The sequence below is a fragment of the Macaca thibetana genome, chromosome 8 (genome assembly GCF_024542745.1).
Source record: "Macaca thibetana thibetana isolate TM-01 chromosome 8, ASM2454274v1, whole genome shotgun sequence".
In the NCBI taxonomy this organism is placed as follows: domain Eukaryota; kingdom Metazoa; phylum Chordata; class Mammalia; order Primates; family Cercopithecidae; genus Macaca; species Macaca thibetana.
In genome coordinates, this window is record NC_065585.1 from 107,494,992 (window position 1) to 107,518,063 (window position 23,072).

A 23,072-nucleotide genomic window follows, 5' to 3' on the forward strand; every position below is an offset into this window, starting at 1 on the left:
GTTGATGTCTGGCCGTGTCCAGTGTGATGATGGACCCAGGTGGCCATGTGCCAGTCTCTGTAGTGCATGTTCCACTAACAGCTTCATTACAGTCAGTCTTATCACAGTACAGGCCCTTCCCATGAACATCTGCCTCAGTGACATGGATGGTTCAAACAGCAATCCTAAACACTATTTTAATATTCTCCAAAGAGTATCTTTAATCTGTCAGTCTCTGGTTTTCCAGGGACAGCCTGAATCACTGGAAATAGCTCAAAAGTCAATAAGAATATTACAAAGTTCATGAAGGTGGATATTGGCTAGAGCTGTAATCACAACCTTTTATTCTGCCCACTGAATCAAGACAGTAGACATCATCAGGTTTCAGAATCACTAAATCATCGATTAACCAGGCTCAACCATTTAGGAGAACCTCTGTGAACTGAGGGCCCTATTGAGCCAGTGGTTTTCCTGTAGGCAGTGGAATAGGGGAAGGTGAAGCTTCCTCCAAATGAAACAACTGTCACTTTTCCATGTAAAACTGCTGGGGCTGATCCGTCTATATTCTTGAATATAATATTTTCAATGGAAAAGAAAATCTTGCACTCCTCTTACCTTGTCACTCAGTGAGTGGAAATTGATTCACCCCAAGTAGAAATATAAGTCTATAGAATATCAAAACCTCCATAAAAGTTAAGGGTTCAGTTTCTACAAGAGCCCCATAGCAAGCTCATAGCTGCTTTTCAAAAGGTAGTCAATGAGTCCAAACTCCCAAGACGCACCCCCAGACTGAAGCTGGCTCCCTTTGCCAGAGGCTGCAATTGGCAAAATCATAAGTCACAGAGACTTATAGTTCAAGTAGACTTTAGAGTTAAGGGACCCCAAAGGCACCAGTACCTCTCTATACATGTAACGCTTCCTGATTGGAATAATCCCCTCTGGCTTTATAGGACAGAGAAGTAAAGGCACATAAGATAGCAATTTCTCCCACACATCCAGGTGTAGAAACAATAACAGCATTACATTGAATTGGCCCAAAAAGCTTTACCAACAAGGTCATGTTAGTTTTTCTTTCCTACCAACCTTGCTCAAAACCTACAAGTTGAATTCAGGTCCCCTCTCCCTTCACAGGATTTGGTAAAGTGGTGACTTGCATGCTTGTATTCAAAAGAACCATACAAGTTTAAGTCCTTCCCTGTCTGGAAGTTCCCCAGCATTCTCAGACTGGTGAGTACACAGCCTTTGGCACTCCCTGGGGACAGGGAGACCTCAGCCCTACTGCAAATCATCTTTTTTCTTAAAGAAGCTGAGTTTGGAAAAAAGGGGGAGGGAGAGATCCAGTGGCACCAACAGCAAGGATGTTTGGTTTCAGTTTTTAGCAATATGGTGGCTGTTTATCGCTCAACCAAATGAAATTCCAGTGTGTCTTCATCCATCCGAAGCCTATTTTAGCTGTGGGAACCCTTTGACTCAGCAGGAAATTGTACATTTGGGGTCCCCCACAGTACTTTCTAGCTAGAATACTCAGAATTGTCATGTTTGGGTGACCTTAAACTTGACTTGCACATTAGCATCTTTTTATCGTAGATAAGATATACAGATTTATTAAACAGTGTTATTTTCTATGAGTACCACATAACTTTCTACTTCTCACATAGATACAATTGTCCTTCTGTAAGTTTTATTGAGATATAATTAACATGCAATATAATTGATCTTCTAAAGTCTACAATCCTTTTTCATATATTCAGAGTTGTGCAACCATCACCACAATCAATTTTAAAATATTTTTTCACCGCTCAAACAAATCTTCATATACATTATCAGTCACTACCCGTTCATCCACATCCCTCACCAATACCCAGCCCCTGGTAATCACTAATCTAGTTTCTGTCTCTATGGATTTGCCTATGCTGGACACTTCATATAAACAGATGTACACTATATACGGCATTTTGAGTCTGGTTTCTTTCACTTAGCATAATGATTTCAAAGTTTATCCATGTACTTTTTGTAATTTTTATTGTCAAGCTATAATTCACACAACATAAAATCTGCCATTTCAAAGTGTACGACTCAGTGGTTTTTAGTGTGTTCACAATGTTGTACATTCATCACTACTATCAAATTCCAGAACATTTCCATCACCCCAAAGAGAAACCATGTACTTGTTATCAGTAACTCCCAATTCTTCACTCCCCGCCATCCCCTGGCAAGATTCATGTATGTTATATCACATTTCAGTACTTCATTCCTTTTTATGGCCAAATGTTCTGTTATATGAATACCATATTTCGTTTATCCATTCATCAAATGATGGACATTTTGGTTGTTCGTAGTTTTTAGCTATTATGAATCACGCTGCCATAAACATTCAGGTATATGTTTTTGTGTGGACATGTGTTTTCAGTTCTCTTGGGTATTGCTATAATCTGAATGTTCCATAAAATTCATATGCTGAAACTTAATTGCCAGTGTGATAGTATTAAACAGTGAGGTCTTTAGGAGGTAATTAAATGATAGAAGTGGAACCTTTATAAGTGGGATTAAGGCCAAGAGACTTCACACAGCATCCAGCCCCTTTTTGCCCTTTTGTCTCTTCCACCAGGTGAGGACACAGCGTTCGGTGCTTTTTGCTCTTCTGTTTCTTCCACCATGTGAGGATACATCCCGTCCCACTTGCCCCTTCTGGGTGTGTAAGCACACGGCAACAAAGTACCATCTTGGAAGCAGAAAGAACAGCCCTCACCACACACCAAAATGCCAGTGCTTTAATCTTGGACTTCCCAGATTCCAGAACTGTAAGAAATAGATTTATATTCTTTATAAATTACTCACCCTGTAGCATTTCATTATAGCAGCATGAACAAACTAAGATAGGCATATAGCTAGGTGTGAAATTGCTAAGTCATATGATAACTTAATGCTTTGCTTTGCTCCCAAACTGTTTGCCAAATATGCTGCATGATTTTACATTCGTAGCAGCAATGTATGAAAGTTCCAATTTCTCCATGTCCTCATCAATCTTGTTATTATCTGTTATTTTTGTTACAGCAGTCCTAGAGGTTATGAAGTGGTATCTCACTGTGGTTTTGATTTGGATTTTTTGAGTATTAATATTGAGCATCATTTCATGTGCATATTGTGCTTACATATCTTCTTTGGAGCTATGTCTATCTATATCCTTTGCCCAATTTTTAATTGGAGTGTTGGTCTTTTATTATTGTTTATGTATTCTAGGTACAATTTCTTTACCTGATATATGATTTGCAGATATTTTATCCTTTCATGTGTGTTATCTTTTCACTTTCTTGATGGTCTCCTTTGAAGCACAAAATGTTTTAATTTTAATGAAATCCCATTTATCTTTTTTTCTGCTTTTGATTTAGATATCATTATCTAGGATGCCAAACCCAAAGTCACAAAGATTTACTACTATGATTTCTTTTTAAGAGTTTCAAAATTCTAGCTCTTACATTTCAATCGATAAACCATTTTGAGTTAATTTTTCAATGTATAAGGAAAGGGCCCAACTCCATTTTTTTGCAGGTGGGTACCAGTTGTCCCAGGACCTGTCGAAAGGGCCATTCTTTCCTTCAGTGAATTGTCTTGGTATCTGTGTTGAATATCAACTGACCATAAATGTAAGACTTTATTTCTGGGCTTCTGGTTCTGTTCTGTTGATCGATGCTGTCTATTCTTTTGTTCAGTAGCACCTTGTTTTGAAGGAGTTCACCTTAATACTGAGCATTTGCTCTCCATTGTCATGGTAAAACCTCATACATTCTTGCCTGCTTCCAAGATAAGGAATAAAAGAGTTTTCTAGGACAATGGAGCTGATCACAGGAATTTATATATAAATTTGTTTGAGATAGTTTATCATTCTCCAGTGGGTCACTTCATCAGCACTGAAACTCATTCTGCATACTCAGTACATTATCTCTGGTTTCCCATGGGATTTTATCTCTCTCGAGGAAATCTACCCAAGGAGACTAAACTGCCTTATAGCTGCCAAATCCTACGGCCAAATACTCTGAGATCCTTAGTCATCTTCAAATGGATCTAAGGTTTGCATAAGGCTGCAGGAAGGGATAAGCGGTAAGATGACCCAGCTGCCATCTTTGTTCCTTCACACGCATAACATGCCCTGCCCTTGCTCTCTCAAGTAATCAGCTAATGTTCTGACAATTTGCCTGGATTCTGACCATAGTGGCTGTGAATTTCACTGCATTCATGATTATGTAGATGCACATCTCTCTAACTGTGAGAGGTCTGAAATTTTGCTTTACTTATAAGCTAAAAAGGTAGCTTGCTGCATTTTCACGGATGCTGGCAGAAGGCATGGGACCACCAAATTAGAGACAAAGGACAGCATGTTACAGCAATAGCCCTAGTCATGGCTCAGAGTAACAATATTTGTTCTAGTTCCCTTAATAGCCTTAGTAGTCTTAATTGCTACCTGGTGATATGAAAAGAAACAGATGATATCTTCTCGTGCAATGGATTGTCTTCCAGGAGAGACACCTGGCGCTTTGAGAACCCAATCTTTTATAATGGTAATAAGCGTATTTACCCTTTGCTGTGGAAGGACACGCTCTTTACCTTCCAAGACTTTGATCAATACTGCCTTTTGCTCCAGAGGGAGATACTATATTTTCTTTTCTTTTCTTTTTTTTTTTTTTTTTTTTTTTTTTTGAGATGGAGTCTCACTCTGTTGCCTGGGCTGGAGTGCAGTGGCACAATCTCGGCTCACCGCAACCTCCGCCTCCCAGGTTCAAGCAATTCTCCTGCCTTAACCTCCCAAGTAGCTGGGATTACAGGTGCCCGTCACTACGCCCAGCTAATTTTTGTATTTCTAGTAGAGACAGGGTTTCACCATGTTGGCCAAGCTGGTCTTGAACTTCTGACCTTGTGATTTGCCCACCTCAGCCTCCCAAAATGCTGAGATTACAGGTGTGAGTCACCACACCTAACCAGGAGACACTATATTTTCTTTTATTCTTTTTTTTTTTTTTGAGACAGAGTCTTGCTCTGTAGCCCATGTGGGAGTGCAGTGGCACGATCTGAGCTCACTGCAAGCTCCGCCTCCCGAGTTCACGCCATTCTCCTGCCTCAGCCTCCCAAGTAGCTGCAACTACAGGCATCCACCACCATGCCCGACTAATTTTTTGTATTTTTAGTAGAGAAGGGGTTTCACTGTGTTAGCCAGGACGGTCTCAATCTCCTGTCCTTGTGATCCACCCGCCCTGGCCTCCCAAAGTGCTGAAATTACAGGCATGAGCCACAGTGCCCGGCCAGAGACACTATATTTTCTAAGGTGTTTGCTACATAAACATCCTTAAAAAGATAGTTTAAACAAAGGCCAGTCAATATGTCACTTTGTAAGATGTGCAGAAATGCAAGAGACACAAAAAATATTGTCTCCCAACAATGGGTGACTGCCCAAGTTCAGACTGTTTTTCTCCTGCTTGTGAAACCCTTCTTGGCACTTACTGTAAATACATCAATCATAGCTCTCTGCCGAATGGCAATAAGATATGGGGCCATCACAGTACCAGATTCCTATTGACTTCAATAGGGATGGCACCATGTTTGAAAGGCCAAAGAGACCTGAAGCCAGTGAAGGAAACAGAATTTATTGAGGGGACTTCCATACAGAGAAGATCAGTGAATGCAGGCTGGATAGGAGAAGCACTACCATTTGTAAAAAGCATGCAGTTTATATAGCATTTTCACTTAGCACCGCACTCCTAGAAACCTTCACCTGACAAATTTCAGTTAACCCCAAACAAATGACCTCAATCCCTTGTATGGCTTGCATTCCACAAGGTGGGCTAGGGGTTCTGCTGTTCCTCATAGAGAAGGAATGATTCTCCAGGTTGGCCACTGCCAGTGTCCTTAGCTCAGAACTCTAATCAGACATTCTTCTTAGACCACAGGGTCATTCTCAAGGTATGCTTGCATTAATTGCTGTTAGGTGCATCTTCCATACATCCATGCATCCTATTTTGTTGACATTTTTGCTCATGTAAGTTTCCCAACAAAGACTACTTCATGTCTAAACTATGTGACAAAGAGGCATTTGCCTTAGTCTACCAATCCCCGTTTTGCTCACATTTTTCCTTCCTTTCTTCCCCAATGACCTTTCTTCCCCTCTCCCTCTATGGATTCTTTCTCTTCCAAAGCTTATAACTACTGATACCATCTATTTTAGCTATTTCAGCAATTTCAGATACCTTCACAAAGCCTTTTCAGATAATTTCAACTATATCATCTCTCACTTCTCAAATTCTTTGGCTCTTATTTTCTATACTGGACACCTGACCATTTTTTATAAATTATCTCACTGTGTTTTGTTGATTAATTTCTGCCTCCCAACCAGAAAACAAGACTGTAAAGATAATATGGGTAAGGTGTTAGTATTTTCTATCTCAGTAATGCTTAGCACAGTTCCAAGAATATAGTCACCATTTAATAAATAGCGAGCCTCTTACTATTGGTAAATAATGCAGGCCCAATTTTAGTTAGGAAAGGAGAAGAACCTCTGAAGCAAAACAAAGCCATCAAGTCAACATGACCTCACCCTTGAGCTATGTCAGACATGTGGCCCAAATAAGCTTGACAGGAGGACAAATGTTCTGCAAAAGCTTTAATAGGTAAAGATAATGAACAGGAGGAAGAAAATTACTTATCCACAATGCTCTGTTCATACCATTTTCTAGTGTAATTGCTACTGGAAAATGGAAAGGTGAGATGCTAGCTCTTATGCTCAAAGATAAGCAGACAAGTCCAGCTTGACTGATTGTCATAACCTACCTGATTCTAACCTTGATGGATATATAGATTAAGGAGCTGGCCAAGTAGAAAAAGCCAGGATTTTCAAATTGGTCAACCCTGGATCCAACCACTATCTTCACTACTTTATTAGAAAGCAAGTTATTAGATGCAATTTGTACACTCTCTGACCTTGTCCTCTGATCTGTAAAAGAAGAGATAATAATAATGATGTTGTGATTTTTGTGAGGATTAAAGGAAAGGGAGACAACAGAACATTTGGTGGAGTTCCTGAGTTTGAGTCTCTGACTTTGGGTAAGTTATTTGACCTCTCCTGCTTTAGCTCTTCATCTCTAAGATAGGGATGTTAATATTACTTACCTCAAAATTGTTGGGAAGGTTAAATGGGTTAATATATGTACAGCCACTAGAGCAGTGCTGAGCACTTAACAAGACCTCAATAAGTTTTAGTTTCAACTGTGATGAGGTATCTAAAGCAGTGTCTAATACCTATAAGCACTCATTAAATGGCAGCTACCTGCCGGGCATGGTGGCTCAGGCCTATAATCCTAGCACTTTGGGAGGCCAAGGCATGTGGATCACTTGAGGTTAGAAATTGAGACCAGCCTGGCCAACATGGCGAAACCCCATTGCTACAAAAATACAAAAATTAGCCTGGCGTAGTGGCATGTGCCTGTAGTCCCAGCTACTCAGGGGACTGAGGCAAGAGAATTTCTTGAACCTGGGAGGCAGAGGTTGCAATGACCCAAATTTGTGCCACTGCACTCCAGCCTGAGTGACAGAGCAAGACTCTATCTCAAAAAATAAAATAACAAATTATTTATTAATAATCATTTGCTAATAAGATTATTGTCCTTGAATTTTTTAGGGAGCAGCAATTCTTCCTTTCCCTTCTTCTAAGCATTGGAAAGGATTCAGAACTGGGGATCAGGGGGCTGTGATTCTAAAATCTGCACAGTGTTTAACCATGACCTTGTCAATTATTTCAACTCTCTGGGTCTCAGATTACTTCTGCTGTAAAATTAAGTGTTTAGAAGATGATCCCAAAAGATTACTTGCAAGCTGAAGACCTCTATGTTTCTAAGTAGAATGTATATATGCCCACTTGTACCTCATGGAATAGATCCGAGTTACTAAGGACTAGGACGGTGATTCTTAAAGAATCAGTAGGATCAATATCTTTATTTCTGCCTTCATTTCGTTATGTACCCAGTAGTCATTCAGGAGCAGGTTGTTCAGTTTCCATGTAGTTGAGCGGTTTTGATTGAGTTTCTTAGTCCTGATTTCTTGTTTGATTGCACTGTGGTCTGAGAGACAGTTTGTTATAATTTCTGTTCTTGTACATTTGGTGAGGAGTGCTTTACTTCCAATTATGTGGTCAATTTTGGAATAAGTGTGATGTGGTGCTGAGAAGAATGTATATTCTGTTGATTTGGGGTGGAGAGTTCTATAGATGTCTATTAGGTCTGCTTGCTGCAGAGATGAGTTCAATTCCTGGATATCCTTGTTAACTTTCTGTCTCGTTGATCTGTCTAATGTTGACAGTGGAGTGTTGATGGATTAGAGACTTAAATGTTAGACCTAATACCATAAAAACCCTAGAGGAAAACCTAGGTAGTACCATTCAGGACATAGGCATGGGCAAAGACTTCATGTCTAAAACACCAAAAGCAACGGCAGCAAAAGCCAAAATTGACAAATGGGATCTCATTAAACTAAAGAGCTTCTGCACAGCAAAAGAAACTACCATCAGAGTGAACAGGCAACCTACAGAATGGGAGAAAATTTTTGCAATCTACTCATCTGACAAAGGGCTAATATCCAGAACCTACAAAGAACTCAAACAAATTTACAAGAGAAAAACAAACAACCCCATCAAAAAGTGGGCAAAAGGATATGAACAGACATTTCTCAAAAGAAGACATTCATACAGCCAACAGACACATGAAAAAATGCTCATCATCACTGGCCATCAGAGAAATGCAAATCAAAACCACAATGAGATACCATCTCACACCAGTTAGAATGGCGATCATTAAAAAGTCAGGAAACAACAGGTGCTGGAGAGGATGTGGAGAAATAGGAACACTTTTACACTGTTGGTGGGATTGTAAACTAGTTCAACCATTATGGAAAACAGTATGGCGATTCCTCAAGGATCTAGAACTAGATGTACCATATGACCCAGCCATCCCATTACTGGGTATATACCCAAAGGATCATAAATCATGCTGCTATAAAGACACATGCACACGTATGTTTATTGCGGCACGATTCACAATAGCAAAGACTTGGAATCAACCCAAATGTCCATCAGTGACAGACTGGATTAAGAAAATGTGGCACATATACACCATGGAATACTATGCAGCCATAAAAAAGGATGAGTTTGTGTCCTTTGTAGGGACATGGATGCAGCTGGAAACCATCATTCTCAGCAAACTATCACAAGAACAGAAAACTAAACACCGCATGTTCTTACTCATAGGTGGAAACTGAACGATGAGATCACTTGGACTTGGGAAGGGGAACATCACACACCGGGGCCTATCATGGGGAGGGGGGAGGGGGGAGGGATTGCATTGGGAGTTATACCTGATGTAAATGACGAGTTGATGGGTGCTGACGAGTTGATGGGTGCAGCACAGCAACATGGCACAAGTATACATATGTAACAAACCTGCATGTTATGCACATGTACCCTAGAACTTAAAGTATAATAATAATAAAAAATAAATTTAAAAAAAAAGGATCAATATCATTTGGAAACTTGTTAGATATGCAAACTGTGAGGCTGTGGCCCAACAACTGTATTTAACATGTCTGCCTGGTGATTCTGATGTGCCCTAATGTCTGAGAAACACTGAGCTAAAAGATTAGAAGAGACTCAATGAAGAGGACTTTGGAGACCAACTAGATTCTATCTTGAACCATGATTCCCTACCTGGTCTGTACACCAGATTTACCTAGGAAAAGATATATTAAGTACCAAATTCTGGCTTTGGCTTTAGAAATTTAGATTTGTTTGAGGTAGGATGGAGCCCAGGAATCAGCATCTTTAAAGAATACTCATGTGATTCCCACTGAGCCCCACAGATTGTTAAATAATCTAATTATGCAAATGAAGGGTGCCCATAGAAATTAAATGGTTTATGAAGGTCACAGAGTTAATTTGGACTCTAACCTAGGTGTTCTAATACTTAAGCCAGTCTTAAATCATGTGTATTTCATTGTATTGTATTAGTTGTTTTTCAATCATCCCTTTCTGGAAAAAAATCACAGAGTAAAAATGTTGCAACTATTTAGTTGTCTAATATGATTGCCCAAGGAGTATCCAAGTCTTTTGAGATCAGAAGGCTATTAATGTTTTGCTTTTTCATTCTATCAATCGTTGTTCAAATATTTCCTTATACACACCTACTACCCAGAGTTCCAGTTTTTCATATACACGTGGATATATGGGTTTATTCACAAAGATTATCAAATATACTCTCTTCTGAGTTAACATTAAACAGACTACAGAGATGGACTATTGAAAACAGTAATCTCCATGCTGGCAAATTTCCAAGAAGCATGTCTCAAAGGGAAACATGATAGAATCTACGACTATTGTTTATTGGCGTCTAGTAGAAACAATCATTGATGGCTTCTAGAGTCACTTAGCTAAGTGGATAATATTTACAAGTGAGTTAATAGCTCTAAAACACTATACAATTAAAGGAACTGTAGGAAGACAATTTTTTATATGACAAGGAAACTAAACCAGTACAACCTCTGCTTCACAGAAACTTACTAACTGAAATAACCAGTGACTTTCAAACTATATGTATGCTTCAAAGGTGTTTTACAGGCTCCACAAACTATTCTAATCTCATCTTTTACTTTATTTCAAACTATTTTAAAACCTGAATTCAAAATAAAATATGTACATTCAAATGTGTTATAGGAACATCACATTGAAGATGACCAATATATTAACTTGACTGCTTACTGATTAGCTTTATGTTATGAATTTGAATTTATATAATATTTTAAATGTGAAATAAACTAATGAAATATGCTTTTATTTGCTTTGTATATATGGAGTTCATGTAGCATTTTATTATAAAATATGTCTAAAAATTTTAAAAATCACTGGACTAGAGAAAGATAAATAGGAGTACTTAAAAAGTGTTAGAATTACCACTATCTAAATAAAATAGCTACATGGAAAGAAAATATTTTTAGATGTCTGAGGCATGCTACTGATATCTACTTCTTTATTAGTATGGATTCCTGGATTAACTTTACATATATATGTCAGCTTCACATTATATATGATTTATAAAACTTAACCATAAATAGATCTTTATTCATCCTTACCATAATCAAATTCTGTAGATTCTTTTCTCTCTTCCTTTTCATAGAATCCTAAGTTGATGATATTTTTCCCCCTAGAATTATTAGTGAAAAATCAATTAAACTTGGTTAGGAAAAAAAGATGCCTTTACAAAAGTTTTTTAAAAAGTTTCACCAAGTATAATCTATATCCAGACTGAAAAGCGAAAAATATTCATGAATAGTAAATCCATAATGGCTAAGTTATGAATATTTAAGGAATGATTCTATTCTCTTCTTTATTGTATCACGGATTTCAACTGATATGATCTTCCAGACTATTAGCAGCATAGCTTATGCTTAGATGAATCAAGGTTTGCTTTCATAGGACTGGGCCCCATGACAGAGGTAAATTAATCATAGCTGATGTCTTCTCTCCATTCTTCTGTTTTCCACTGGCTCAGTCAGGACCACATTCTGAGGTCTGTAATTTTCACCTTTTTTTTTTTTCCAGCAAACCCTGGGTTTCCACAATTTGCCAAAAGTACAGTGGAATGGTCCCTAATACAAAAGCCTTTTGGTACCCTTTATTAACCGTTAACAGATAATGGACAAAAGAAATTATTCCAAAGAACAAATTTTGGGGTGACCAGGTTACCTCATCAAAGATTCTGCACTTTTCCTAGAAAGCAGGATGCTGTGATTTGAATGTAACCCCTCTAAAATCCAGGTGTTGCCAATATGATGGGTGCCAATAATGATGGCCTTTAAGAAGTGATTAGGTCTTTCATGAGGGCTTCTCCTTTGTGAATGGGATTAAGGCTCTTATGAAAGAGGCTTCTTGCAGCACAGCCCTTCTACCATGTGGGGATACAGGGTTCCTTCCCTCCAGAGTATGCAGCCCTCATCAGACAATTGAACCTGCCAGGCCTTCATCTTGGACTCTCCAACCTCTGGAGCTGTGAGAAAGTACATTTCTGTTTTTATAAATTATCTAGTCTCAGATATTCTATTGCACCAGCACAAACAGACTAAACCACAGGATATGGTACTAGATGTTGCTTTCCACACTCCCTTTTTCTACACTGGAGTTCTTAATGTGACAATTCTACTTTTTCCATATCTTGTAAATTGGGAGGATGAAAAGTTGTGCAATTTTAGCACAAAGGTTGCAAAATCATAAGGAATACATATAGGTGGCTATCTGGCTTCCAACACACCCCTAGTGGCTGTTTCCATAGCTCTTCTCTCTCCTTCAGTTTATAGACCATACCTCCTGGCCACCATTGGTGTAATGATGAGCACATGAACCAAACCAATGCATTAGGTGTCCTGCTCCCGTATTTTTCAAGCAAGAACTGGTGAGAAAGAGGCATTTCAGTGTCTAGAACTATGAAGATATGGACTCAAAGCTACATTCTTATTATTTACATCCTACTTTGGGGCATCTACACTCGGTATTCCCTCTGGAATTCTCTTCCCTTTTTGCATAGCTCACTGCAGCTCATCATTCAGTACTCAGCTCAGATATCACCTCCTCAGAGACTTTTTTAATTATGTAAATTTCATGCTGTCTGCCTTACTGCCCAACCCTATATCTTTACCACTCACTTAATTATGTAACCCTCTTTTATTTTCTTCATGGCCTTTATCACTCTTTTGAAATATGTACTTGTCTCAGTCTCTACTTCTCTTTGTCTCTGTATGTCTGATTTCTCAAACTTTGAGCTGTGATAGCACCTCATCACACTCATGGCCTTATAGCCATGACTCTACCTCTAGTTACTATCTTGGCTTCCTTTCTTCTTTTTATTTAATTAATTAATTAATTTTTATTTTACATTAAGTTCTGGGATACATGTGCAGAATGTGGAGGTTTGTTACACAGGTATACATGTGCTATGGTGGTTTGCTGCACCTATCAACCTGTCATCTAAGGTTTAAGCCCTGCATGTATTAGGCATTTGCTCTCCTAATGCTCTCTCTCCCCTTGCCCCCTACCCACCGACAGGTCCTGGTGTGTGATGTTCCCCTCCCGGTGTCCATGTGTTCTCATTGTTCAGCTCCCACTTATGAGTGAGAATATGTGGTGTTTGGTTTTCTGTTCCTGTGTTAGTTAGCTGAGAATGATGGCTTCCAGCTTTATTCATGGCCCTGCAAAGGACATGAACTCATTCTTTTTTATGGCTATAGCATCATCTCTTCTTATCACAATGTCATAGTTTTAAGTTTCTAAGATAATTTCATTAGACATATTTTTTTCTAAAGCCAGTTCAGAATGAGGCAATCGGCTTAAGCCTCACCTATCCTTCTTAGGTCAGATGCATACCCCAGTGTAACGAGAAATAATCCTTTCCTCTTGTTTTACTTTTCCAAGTGGCTGGTTTTGTACCAAACAAGTGGTTTTCAATGTGTGGTTCCAAGAACGGCAAAATCAAATATCACCCAAGACCTTGTTAGAAGTGCAAATTCCTGAGGCCCGACCCAGACCTACTGACTCAGAAACTCTAGGAGTGTTTTAATAACCAGTATTTCAACCTGTTTGGACAAACCCTCTAGAATTTCCAGGTTCCTGAGAATGATGGGGATACCTATCTTTTTATCTCCTAACATTTCCTCCAGAAAACAATATAGAATACTGAAAAGAAAAGAAAAGTCTCCACAAGTCATGCCCTCAGCATAACTTTAAAAGAATGCCCAAACTTCAAAATAACTGTAAATAAAAAATGAAAAATGGTCAAATCTCCATCCACTATTTCTCAGACTCCCACTCCACCCCTGCTTCACGGCAGGGTTTTGGGCATGCAAAGAAAAACTAAGAAAGACTTCAGGGAAGACAGAAAACGAAAGCCAGAGAAGGAAACGTGGTTTGATCTAAATATACCATGAGACTGTCTACTTTCAGTCCAAAATTACTAAGAAATTATCCAGGTAGATCAGAGCACAGACTACAGGGCGAAGGACTTAAAAGTATGTGCAATTTGAAGGTTCTAATTATAGGTGAGAAAAAGAAGAAACAAGTATCCTTTGATATTAGAAAAAAAGCAAAGAAGAAAAACTGAGTTCTATAACTCAAAAGGTAAACACACAGACACTTCATAATCCCTCTTTTACCACAAAACATACAAAATCCATCAAAGTATCTGATAGAAGAGGAATTATTAAGCCGGGACTCTTATAAAACACCCAATACCACAACAAATTAATTAAAATTAAAACTAACATTTATACGGAGGTATTACGAAAAGTCAGACAAGAAATGTCAATGCACATACTAAGTGAAATTCCCCTTTCTCCTCACAAAAATTGACCACAAAACAGAAGAAAACTGTAAAACAATAGTCCAAATGGAATTAAATATACTCAAACAAGTACTTAACGACATGAAACAGTTGATGACATAGAAGAACTTGAGGAATTCTGCATGAATGTAGTCTACAAAGGATGAGGTTTACCCAACCAGAAGATGACAAAGAAAACTTCAGCGAAAGGTCTGATGGTAAGCTTTTTACAAAATAGAATACATGTTAGGGTTTCTCAACTTTGGGGCTCTTGATATTTTAGGAGGATAATTCTGTTTTGTTTTTGGAGCTGTTTATAAATCATAAGATGTTTAGCAGTATTCCTAGCCTTTATTCACTAGATGCCTTTATTCACTAGATGTCAGTAATGCTACCCACATCCACCCCACTCCCATAAAAATAAAATCTCTCCCCTCCATAATAGAAATAATAGAAAATAATTGATCGATATTTAGACAATAGGTAGGACTTAAAAGATATCAATAAAAACTGATAAACCAGATAAGAAAATATTAAATAGTAAAACAATAGGCTAAGGGCATTAAAATATAAGACTAGGACAAAAATGCAAACGTGACTAAACATTTTTTTTTTTTAGAAAAATTAAAGGCAAAGGACACAAATATTGTGGAGGAAAAAATATTGGAAATACAATAAATATATATGACTACAAAATCTAAAATCAAACTGTTAGATCAATAAAAGTGAACAGGCTTAACCTACTTATTAACTTTAAAAGAGTCCCAAATTGGCTCATAAAAGAAATCCCAAATATATTTTTGATATAAGAACTAAACCTAAAAAAATTAAGCTGAAAAATAAGTGGTAGACAAAGCTATAAAGAAAAATGGAAAGAAGAAGAAATGAGGAAAATAGTCCTGATGTCAAAATAGAATTCAAGCCAAAACGAATGACAAGGGCATTTTTTAATACTAAATTGACAATTTACAAACATCTCAAATTTGTGAATAATTATGCACCAAATAACACAGCAACTGTTCTCATTAAGCAAAAAATACAGTAGATGCAAGAATAAATAGATGGAAACCCACTAAAAATAGTAGACTCAAATATAGCATTCATAGGACAAGTCAAATCAAATGAACAAAAAGCACAAGACATAAGCAACATAACCAGCAAGGTAGATCTTACAAGCCTATGTCAGTTTCTACAGGTGATAATAGAGAATGTACCTTATGAAGTGTTCATGGAACATTTATAAGAATTAACCACATATTAGATTTTTAAAAATCACTGCTTCGTACAGTACAAATATTTCAAACACCACTCTCTGATTACAGTATGACAAAGTTAGAGATTACTGACAACATGACAGCCCTTAAATCTATAAATTTTAAACACTTCTATTAAATAATTCTTCAATCATGCAAACTAAAATTACATAATTTTAATAATATAAAATGAAAACACTACTGATATGGTTTGGCTGTGTCCCCACCCAAACCTTGAATTGTAGCTCCCATAAATCCCATGTCACTGGGCGCGGTGGCTCACGCCTGTAATCCCAACACTTTGGGGGGCCGAGGCGGGTGAATCATGAGGTCAGGAGATCGAGACCATCCTGGCTAACACGGTGAAACCCCGTCTCTACTAAAAATACAAAAAAAATTAGCCAGGTGTGGTGGCACGCGCCTGTAGTCCAGCTACTCGGGAGGCTAAGGCAGGAGAACCACTTGAACCTGGGAGGCAGAGATTGCAGTGAGCCGAGGTTGTGCCACTGCACTCCAGCCCGGGTGACGGAATGAGACTTTGTCTCAAAAAAAAAAAAAAAAAAAAAAAAATCCCACATGTCTTGGGAGGGACCCAGTGAGAGGTAACTGAATCGTGAGGGTAGGCCTTTCCTGTGCTGTTCTTGTGATAGTAAGTCTCACAAGATCTGATGATCTTACAAAGGGGAGTTCCCCTGCACATACCCTTTCTTCTTCCCTGTAGCCATGTACAATGTCACTTTGCTTTTCCTTTGCCTTCTGCCATGATTGTGAGGCCTCCCCAGTCCTCACAGTCCTCACAATTTTGTGGAACTGTGAGTCCACTAAATCTGCCATGATTGTGAGGCCTCCCCAGTCCTCACAGTCCTCACAATTTAGTGGAACTGTGAGTCCACTAAATCTCTTTCCTTTATAAATTACCCAGTCTCAGGTATGTTTTTATTAGCAGCGTGAGAACAGACTAATATAACTATATACCAAAAAATCTATGGGACACATTTAAAGCCATGATCAGAGTAAATTTCATAACATTGAACATTTCTAACAAATGCTACAGTGAAGTAAAAGAATGAAAATATTTAAATAACAGATGAAAAAATTTTAAAAAGATATGATAAAACAAAAGAAAGAACCAAGGAAGAAATAAAGGTATACATCAATGAGGTAGAAAATGATGAAACCATAGACCTAATCAACAAATCAAATCTATACTTTAAAAAAATATAATAGACAAGCCACTAGCCTACCTGAGAAGAGAAAAAGGGGAGAAATCATAATATGTAAAATAAGAAATGGAGATACAACCACATAAATTTAAAAATAAAATAAGATACTACATTGCAGACAGCTATGCAAATACATTTCAAAACCTAGGTGAAATAGATTTTTTATTTTTTTAGGGAAGTACACATTGCCAAATTTGAACCTGTTAGACTTAGAATGACTCCAGACAAGATTTCTGGGGGAGATGCTGCCATCCCAACTGGGCCTAGAGGGCAGGGCATTAAGCCAAAAATGATTGTTTCTTGAGCTTTAAGATCTAATGAAATATGCCTTACTAAGTTTTGGGTTTGCTTAGGATCTGTTATGTCTTTTTTTCCCTATTTCTCCCTTTTAGAATGTGAATGTTTTTTCTATGCCTGCTTATCACCATATTTTAGAACATAACTTGTCTAGTTTTACAGATTCACAGCTGGAGAAGAATTTTGCCTCTAGTCTAATTCATATCTGATTTAATGAAATTTTGGACTTTAGACATTAGAATTGATGCTGGAATTAGTTAAGACTCTGGGGGCTGTTAGGATGTAATAAAAGTGTTGTATATATGAGAAGGACATGAATTTGCAGGGAACTGGGGCAGAATGCTATGGACTGAATTATGTCACCACAAATGTATATGTTGAATGAAGCCTAAATTCTCAGTATGACTGTATTGAGAGACAGGCTTTTAGGAAGTTATTAGGTTAAGTGAGGTCGTAAGATGATAGGATTGGTACCCTCAAAGGATGAGCCAGAGATCAAAGCAGTCTCTCTCTGTGCCATGTAAGGACACAGTAATAAAGCAGCAACCACAAGACAGGAAGGGAAAGATTACCAGGAACTGAGTCTGCCGGCACCTTGATCTTGGACTGCTCAGATTCCTGAATTGTGAGAAATAAATTTCTGTTGTTTAACCATCCACTCTATGATATTTTGTTATGGCAGCCTGAGCTGACTAATATATTGCATCAATGTTAGTTTTCTATTGTTGGTAACTGTACTCGGCTTAGGAAAAGCTGAATGGAGAATAGATGGGAACTATTTTTGCAACTTTTCTATGAATTTAAAATCCTTTCAGAATAAAAAGTTATACAAATAAATTCTCAGAGCAATCTCTCCTGTTGATTCTGATGCATGCTAAAGTTAGAGAATGACTACACTGGACTAATAGTCCTTGCCTCTTCCCCTCTTGTTATTTTTCCCCATAGAGGTGACATTCATTTGTCTATATTTCTCAAGTGGGACAAGCACCAGATTACTGTTCCATTGGCTTTTCTCTTTACCCCATATCTGTGCTTTACAAAATCAAAGTTTCACTCAGGTTGGCTTTTACAAGGTCTTCACTTAGGGCAGGAGTGAGAGAAAAATGGTAGAAAGCTGCTTTGGCCAAAGTTCTAGAACCATATTTTCCAATTCTTTATCAGTAATAAAGCTAACATTTGCCTTTTTCTGCTTCTGTCTTTCTAGTAGTTTTAAATATATAAGGTGCAGTCCTCCCTAAAACCCCCACACCTTAGTCTAATCAGTTGTGATGGAGAAATACGAGGTCACACGATTTGTACAGGGCTTCTATTTCAGTGCAGGCGGTGGGGAGGGCAGTTTTTCTTAAGTAATTCATGAGCGGGTAGGAAAGTACACTACCAAGGGATTTTAACTCATTTAAAATAGGGAACTATATCTAAGACCATAGAGACATGTTCCTAAAATTTTATGTAAAAACATGACACAAAATTATATCCAACATGCCAAGACAAGTCAATGGGCAAAGAATAGTCTTCTTAATAAATGTTCTGGGACAACTGGATATCCACACACAAGAGAATAAAGCTTGGCCCTTTCCTTATATAATGCACAGAAATTAACTCAAAATGGATAACAGACCTAAAACATGTAAGAGCTAAAGGTGAAATTTTCAGAAGAAAACATAGGAATGATCTTGGGTTAGGCAAAGCTGTCTTAGATGCGACACCAAAAACACAAGTGACCAAGAAAAGATAAACAGGACATCATCAGAATAAAAAAAAAAAATGTGCTTCAAAGGAAGTGAAGACAACTATCAAGAAAATGAAAACCCACAGAATGGGAGACAATGTTTTCAAATCGTGTATCTGATAAGGGAATTGTATCCAGAATATATAAAGAATTTCTACAAATCAGTCATAAAAGGATAAGTAAACTAATTTGAAAAGGGGCAAAGGATCTGAATGGACATTTCTCCAAAGATGATAAATAGATCATCAAAAAGCATATGAAATGATGCTCAACATTATTAGCCACTTGGGAAATGCAAATCAAAATCACAGTGAGATACCACTTCACACCTACTAAGATGGCTATTATCAAAAGTCAGATAATAACAAGTGTTCACAAGGATGTGGAGAAATTAGAACCCTCATATTTTGCTGCTGGGAATGTAAAATGGTGCAGCTGCTTTAGAAAATAGTCTGGCAACTCCTCAAAAAGTGAAGCAAAGTAGCTATTTGCTGTAAGAATTCTACTCTTTGGTATATACTCCAGATAACAGAAAACACATTCTCACAAAAACTTGTACACAAATATTTAAAGTAGCATTATTCATAATAGTCAAGAAATAAAAGTCGATGGATGAATGGATAAATAATATGTGGTATATCCACACATCAGAGTATTTTTCATCAAAAAGTAATGAAGTATTGGCCAGGCGCAGTGGCTTATGCCTGTAATCCCAGCACTTTGGGAGGCCAAGGATGGCAGATCGCTTGAGGCCAAGAGTTTGAAACCAACCTCGCCAACATAGTGAAACTAAAAATACAAAAATTAACCAGGCATAGTGGTGTATGCTTGTAATCCCAGTTACTCAGGAGGCTGAGGTGGTAGAACTGCCTGAACCAGAGAAGTGGAGGTTGCAGTGAGCCAAGATCACACCACTGCACTCCAGCCTGGCAGCACAGTGAGACTCCGTCTCAAAAAAAAAAAAAAAAAAAAAAAAAGGTAATGAAGTACTGCTATATGTTAAAACATGGATGAACCTTGAGAATTATGCTATGTAAAGGAAGCCAGCCACAAAAGAACGTGTATTGTATGATTCTATTTTTTTTTTAATATATTTTTTGAGACAGTATCTCACTCTGTCACCCAGACTGGAGTGTAGTGGCGTGATCTTAGCTCACTGCAACCTCTGCCTCCCAGGTTCAACTGATTTGCCTCAGCCTCCTGAGTAGCTGGGATTATAGGTGCCCACCACCACACCCGGCTACTTTTTTTTCCTTTGGTAGAGATGGGGTTTTGCCATGTTGGCCACACTGGTCTGTCTCAAATGCCTGACCTCAGGTGATGGCCCCACCTCGGCCTCCCAAAATTCTGTGATTACTGGCATTAGCCACTGCACTCAGTCATATCATTCTATTTACATGAAACATCCAGAATAGGCAAATCCATAGAGACAGAAAGTAGTACATTAGCAGCTTCCCAGGGCTGGAGGAATGTTTGGGAGATGTGGAGTAAAGTGACTGCTAAGGGTATGTGTAAGGAACATGGCTGTGCTTCGGTCAAGGATAGGCTGAGGTAGGATGTTTACATTTTGCATGACTCAGCGAGTTCAGAGCACAGCCCGTATAACTCCACTTGTTATCACAGCCATGTAGCCATAACATGGGAAGGCCATCCCTTGGCTCTACGCCATTATTGTCTGTAAAAGGTATAATTGCCCTCACACATAGCCTTAGCAGACACTAAAGAGAGAGAGAGTCAGAGCTGTCCGTCTTTGCAGATGGACAGAGGGGAGCTAGGACACAGCTCAGCTGGCTTGTGCTCAAAGAGAGAAAGAGTTAAGCTGCTGACCCTGAAGCTAAGGGAGAGCCAGCCATACAGCTGCAGGAGTGGGGGCGGCAGGAGCCACAGAGCCGGAGTAGGCACCAAGATAAAGGCGAGCAGTGTAGAGAACTAGTGTAAGAAAGCTGTTGATGAGAGCTGCTGCTGAATAAAATCATCTTTCTCCTGCCTACAGCCCCCCTAGTGTTCTTCCTGCTCATCTACCCACTCCCTTCGGACCTCAACATGACATTTGGTGTAGTTGTGAACCTGACAGTATGTGGCTTCTTTTGGCTAACGAAAATGTTTTAACTGGTTGTGGTAATGCTTCCACAACTCTGTGAGTACATGAGAAGTCACTGAATTGCACACGTTAGATGGGGGAATTGTATGGTATATGAATTATATATTCACATGAATCTATGCATTGATACCTGCTTTTTTTTAAAGAGTACTGAGGAAAAAAAATAAAAACCCTATACAACTATATTAAACAAAAACTTAACCACAAAATCTTTAAAATATTCACTGTGATTATTTCTAGGTGATAAAATTAAAGGTTATTACTTTCCCCCTTACACTGCTACTATATTTTCAACATGCACAAATACTGTTTTTAAAGAGAAAAAAATAAACCTTCATTTTAAGTGATTAAAACAGAGAAAACACTGGTTAATATAACAAACTTCTCAGCATGCCAAATAGAGCTATTTGCAGTGAAAAATATCAACATAAAAGACATATTTATCAAATTCTGGGATGGCAATGTCTTGGGGCTGGAGTACATCTGACCCACGTGTTGGTTAGCCATGAATGATTGACACACCTGCTGGGCCACTGTTGAGAAAGGTCTCCTTTCTAAATACCACTTTGATTGGCATCAAGAAGCCTGGAACTGGAGTCAAAACATATGGAGCCCCTTACTATGTTGAGACTTCAGTTTCCTCATCTGTAAAATGTGGAGAGAAAATAAATAAGGTGCAATTGGATCCAACTGAACTACATCAGTAGTTCTCAGCCCTGCAGAATCAGCCTCCTCTGTGAACTTAATAGAAATGTAAATTCTCAGACTCCACCTGCAACCTACTGAATCAGAAACTCTAGGAATGGAGGGCAGCAACTGGTGGTTAAGCAAACCCTCCTTGTGACTCTGATGCATGACAGATTTGAAAACTACTAATCACTATTTCTTAAGGGGTTGACGACAAAAATCACCATTCAGTACCTGGGGAATATTTTCAAATCACATATCTCCAAATCACAGGCATTTTGAAATGCCCCTTTAAGGCCTTCTATATTCTCTTCCAAACATGTACACACATGCACACACACACACACACTCTTCAATTGCTGCCATAATTAGCCACCATCACTCATAACCATGCCTCTCTCTCAGGTGTCAAGGAATAGTCAAAACCATTTAAAGCCTTCATACAGATTTCCTCTAATTTCTTTCAATTCCAAAATCCTGTGGTCTAGCAGAGTGAAAGGAACCACCCCACCGAGCTGGAATAGCTAACACTGTAATTTCTGGCAAAAGCCAGTAGACATCTTTTCAGTTGGGAAGGCATTTTAGCACTTTGGAATTTACACCCCCTTCTTTTTGGAGATGCCTCCTGTTGCAAATGCTTATTCCTACCTTTATTGTATCTCTGTCTTGTTCATAACACTTTTCATCTCTTACATTTAACTCCAGACATCTTCAAAAACTTCCTGCTGACAGATTAAAATATTCCTACCTCCTGTCTTCTTCCTCACCCAGTTCTACTTTTCTTAATGTCTGTTGTAGCATTTTAGGGCCAAAAGCTAGCTGTGATTTTGAGGAAGTGGTATGTCATTTAAAATTAACTGTATACCTCAGCAGCATGTAGGAGGAGTTAATTCTTTCACATAACATTCAATTAAAATACACAATGTACACACACTTAAAGAGAAAGGTAATATAAAAGCATAAATTCTAAACATTGCTTTGCCTATCTGAAGGAATCTAAATTTATATTTTGTCTGCCAATTTGTTTGCTTGTCACCACTGATCTTTTCTAAGAGGCCCAATTTCTTTGCCCAGCACTTTTTTTTTTTTTTTTTTTTTTTTTTTTTTTTTGCAATACCCAGGAATTTCCGTAAGTGCCCTCATCTGAAAACTACACAGAAAATGTTTGCAGGCTGAGCAAGGAAGGAAGAGAAGATGGACCTCAAGTTGAATATCTTTTCTCACCTTTAGAATACAGCAAAAATAAGGAGACGCAATTTGTTATACTCACATTGTTGAAGATTAGCAGGAGTAATCTCCCTTAGCTACAGGCAAAGACACCAACAAAGAGCTTGCTTCATCTGCCAACTGTTCTATGTCTTAAGGGAATGTGTTGATTCACTGAATGACTGAACTAAGCTATTTGCAGGA

At 38.3% G+C, this 23,072-nt stretch overlaps 1 long non-coding RNA gene across 1 annotated transcript; it reads right to left on the reverse strand.

The window, feature by feature from the left end:
• Positions 1-2,734: 2,734 nt before the first annotated feature.
• On the reverse strand, positions 2,735-22,437 carry LOC126961380 (uncharacterized). The gene is made up of 3 exons (XR_007728288.1): positions 22,411-22,437; positions 11,137-11,207; positions 2,735-2,778 (listed from the first exon to the last, which is right to left on the reverse strand). It is a non-coding gene; the product is annotated as an uncharacterized LOC126961380 (long non-coding RNA).
• Between the last annotated feature and the right edge of the window lie 635 nt (positions 22,438-23,072).